Here is a 4,912-nt window from a genome sequence, read left to right as displayed (position 1 = left end):
TATCTGGAGAATTTTACCTTGATGCCGAAATATCCTTCATCCCTTCTGTGAGCCTGTGATAACTTGATTTGGTTGATGTAAAGCTTGACAAAATATTTTTCTTCTATCAGCCCAAATTAAGGGTGTTTTTTACTTATCGCCTTGCTTACTGAAACAACAGAAAGGTCAATTACTAAGAGACTTTTTTCTCCATGTTTATTTTACAAATGGATCATACAGTTAATTCTAAGTGTCAAGTGAAAAAATGTATCCAAAGTAAAAAGCGTTAGTAATTTTACTTTCATTACATTAACGAAATGTTTCACAAATGTTCAACTAAAGAAATAACAGAAATTACTCTTAGAAAATATTTTTAAACGATATTCCTCAATTACATGATAAAGTAAAACTATCAATAAACAAAAAGAAAGAATGACTTCAATATCATATTAGTAGAAACTATCAAAGAATATACTTTTAGAAAATACTACAAATGGCGCAGTAAACGCCATCTGTAGCACGATGCTACATTTTAGGATTACGTATGCTCCAACAAGATCCCCTTGTCATCGTGCTACAGATGGCGTTTACTGCGCCATTTGTAGTATTTTCTAAAACGCACTGTTAAAACAGCAGGTAAAAGTTGGCCTGTGTTCTGTCGAGCTGCCTGCGGCGCGCTGATGAGATCCAAAATGATCGACATCGCGATCCGCGTCTGGCAGTTTCGACAGAATACATACCACTTCGAATTATTTTATTTAAAGAATATACTTAATTGGATTTCAGTTAGATAGTGTGAAAATCAAAAAGGAATAAAATAAAGATAATTAGTAGAATGAAGATTCGAGCTATAGGGCCGCGGTCTAAGTGAACTGTTCCGTCCAGACGTTTCGTCAGCTACTGCGGCTGACATCTTCAGCATCTTCATTCTACTATGGATTCCGGCCGTGAAAGCATTTGTTCTTATATTAAAGATAATTACATAAATTTTCAAGTGGTAAGCAGAATGTTTCCAAGTGTGACATCACGTATGTGTATATTTTGAATAAAAATTGTAACGAATACTGCAGCAAAAGTACTTTGCCATTTATAGACATCCCGCTACATCCTTACTGAAAATGACCCTCTGTCAAACTCATTGAAACTTTGGATTCTGGTAGCTCTCAACGTGTAGATTAAAGAAAAAAAAAAGAAACTGATTGGTATAATTAGTAAGATGCTTTTTATTTTCGAAATTTTTAACATGTTCTGAAATCCTCGTTTTAAATGATCGTCCGGTCTGTCCCATATAACATTTTTCCCAAGAGCTCACATTCAGTTAATAGACGCAAGATTGTTTGAATTTTTCAGTTTTATTCTTATTGCTTTTAATGAATTTATGTGGGGGTTTAAAAGATATAATTATATAGCCGAAATTGGGGTAGTTAATTCTACTTCCCGTTATTTGTTTTATTTTCCACACGATCCATTTGTAGTTTAAAACGTGGTCCATTAACTCTCAAAACTCCTTCAAAAAATTTGTACATCTCCTCCTCATGCATGACACGTAGTGTTATTAGAAGTCGTTCTTATCATACGCTTAGGCTTATTGTGTCCTTATCTGTAATCGCGTCTGTCAGGGAGCTTTTTTGTCTACCGAGAACTGCTCGGAAAGTTTGTTGCGTCGTGGTCAGGGGTGGCTGTTTTTTCCGAAGCTCAGCCCGCGCTCATTTGGGACTCAGAGATACGGAGAACATGGCGGCAAAAACCGACGAAAAGTTGAACAAAAAATTCCCACAAACTTTCGCCCATGTGACGTCCTATCGTTTTTAATAATATAATATGCCAACTTCATTTACATGATTTATCTTTTAAACATGGAGATCCATGAAACTCCAGAGACAAAGGGCTTTCTTATGTTGTAGATATTTTAAAAATTGGGTTTGAAGGAACTTCAAAATATAATTTATGATCTTTTTATTCATAGTGTTGTAATTTTTATCATGTTTAAAGTGAGTTTTCCAAACTATTCAAAAGTTGAAGGCAATAGTAAGTGACGGGAATATTTAACGAATTACAGACTAACAATATATTTCATAATCAAATACTAATTTATAATTGAATTGCAATCAAATATTCAGCAAATTTACCTATAAGTTGCTTTCAATTTTGCAAGTGAACTACTTGTGAACGCATTACCTTTTTCAACCTGGAAAGCTTTTAGTAAATGATTTTTGATAAATCTTACAGTTTTAAGGAAATTAACTGATTAAAAACTGAGGCATTTATGAATATAATGCAATCGTTTTCATGAAATTCTGTTTGTACCAAATTAGATACTCCCTAAACGTTAAGTTGTATTCAATTTTACAAGTGAACTTTTACTGAACGCGTTACCTTTTTAAGTATAGTTCTTTCACTGGTAAGCCAACTAACTAACCTAATAATTTTGTATCTGAATGCATAATTTTAAATAAATCTTATAATTTTAGGGAAATTAACTGATTGAAAACTGAGATATTTGTATATATAATAATTACGGCTTTACTAAAAATTCCATTTGTACCAAATTTAGAAGTGAACTTCTACTGAACGCGTTACCTTTTTTCAAATATAGTTCTTCCACTGGTAAGCTAACTAACTAAGCCAATAATTTTATATTTAAATGCATGATTTTTTATGAATCTTAAAATTTTATAGAAATTGGCTAATTAAAAACCTAAGTATTTTTCAGTAAATCTGTTTGTACCTATTTAGATATAAACCCAAACGTTAAAGTGCACTCAATTTTGCAAGGAAGTACTAAAGAACCCAATCAGAATTCTTGCGGTTTGCTGTTACTCTGTGGGTAGCAAACAAATCAAAAAGGGTTCAGAATAGAAAAATTTGGTTGTTAGAGAAAATTCTAAGGGAAACGACGCTCGATTTTTAAACGTCGCATTTGGTTAGGGAAAGCTGCGGAAAACGACGTTATTAATCTCACGGTATTGTGGCGGGTCTAAATTTGGTAAGTAAATCTTCTCGATTTTCCGTTTTGTGACTTCACGTGATGGACCCTTCGATTTTTCACGGACAATGTATTATTCGGAAAAAAGACCGATCGAAGATCATTACGTTAATGTATAATTGGCTGACGGATTGATATATTCAACCACTTCTTCTCCAGATTGATTCCGATTTCTTATTGAGAAATGATGAAATAATTCACCATTCTTATTTAAATAACTAAACGACAAAATAAATGTATGTTTTTTGATATACAGGGTGCTCTTCAAGTAAATTTAAATGTACATGTCTTCTATTTAGTTCTTCGATTTGAAGAAATAAAGCCACTACGAGATTGCATTACTTTTTAATTGTTCAATTAGGTCAAGTCCAAAACGCTACAGTATGCAGAAGTTACTCTACAGTATTTGCAAGTAAATTTTTATATTAAATGGTGGTTTCTACTGGGATCCGTCAAATGGGAGGAGCGTAACATGGCGCTGATTAGGGACAACTTATCGTAGTTCCTATAGTGTACCGTGCAACTTCCAAGTTTTTAAATTACGATAAAATGATAAGTATTGACACAATATGTGATTGGGCTGACACAAAGCCTCGGAAAGGAAATTTCGTTGAAGGTGAGCGTGTTTTTAATGCCTATCACATTATAAATTCGGAGATAACAAATTCCGTCATGTTTACTGCCTACTTTTTACAAACTTCGGATTTAAAAAGTGATTCACGTTATATAATTGATGAGGTGATTCTGGGTGATTTAATCAAAATCATATCAATGATTTGCACGTGCAAAGCCGATTTAAGAGAACGTTGGAAACACATTATTGCAACTTTGTTGTATTGCAACAGGTAGGTTCTTAACCTCAAAATACTTATATTGTATCATTAGAATTGTGTTAAATCAATTACACAGGAATAAATAATTTCTCACTTTACAATTTTAGTATGATTCTAGTTTTAAATATNAATTCACAAGACTAAAACCTAATCCTCTGTTTAATTTCATCTGTTTTCATTAATTTTGTTGGGTTATATTAAAATCCAAATAAGAAATGCTGTCAAATGTGTACTCTTCAATTAAAAATACCTTAAAGTAGAAGAGGAGTACATATTTCAAAACTACGAAGGGTTTGAAGGAACTTCAAAATATAATTTATGATCTTTTTATTCATAGTGTTGTAATTTTTATCATGTTTAAAGTGAGTTTTCCAAACTATTCAAAAGTTGAAGGCAATAGTAAGTGACGGGAATATTTAACGAATTACAGACTAACAATATATTTCATAATCAAATACTAATTTATAATTGAATTGCAATCAAATATTCAGCAAATTTACCTATAAGTTGCTTTCAATTTTGCAAGTGAACTACTTGTGAACGCATTACCTTTTTCAACCTGGAAAGCTTTTAGTAAATGATTTTTGATAAATCTTACAGTTTTAAGGAAATTAACTGATTAAAAACTGAGGCATTTATGAATATAATGCAATCGTTTTCATGAAATTCTGTTTGTACCAAATTAGATACTCCCTAAACGTTAAGTTGTATTCAATTTTACAAGTGAACTTTTACTGAACGCGTTACCTTTTTAAGTATAGTTCTTTCACTGGTAAGCCAACTAACTAACCTAATAATTTTGTATCTGAATGCATAATTTTAAATAAATCTTATAATTTTAGGGAAATTAACTGATTGAAAACTGAGATATTTGTATATATAATAATTACGGCTTTACTAAAAATTCCATTTGTACCAAATTTACAAGTGAACTTCTACTGAACGCGTTACCTTTTTTCAAATATAGTTCTTCCACTGGTAAGCCAACTAAGTCAATAATTTTGTATTTAAATGCATGATTTTTTATGAATCTTAAAATTTTATAGAAATTGACTAATTAAAAACCTAAGTATTTTTCAGTAAATCTGTTTGTACCATGAAAGTAACCCGGCTC

Source organism: Agrilus planipennis, unplaced genomic scaffold, assembly GCF_000699045.2.
Source record: "Agrilus planipennis isolate EAB-ADULT unplaced genomic scaffold, Apla_2.0 scaffold263, whole genome shotgun sequence".
Lineage (NCBI taxonomy): Eukaryota > Metazoa > Arthropoda > Insecta > Coleoptera > Buprestidae > Agrilus > Agrilus planipennis.
Note: the sequence above shows the minus strand (reverse complement) of the source record.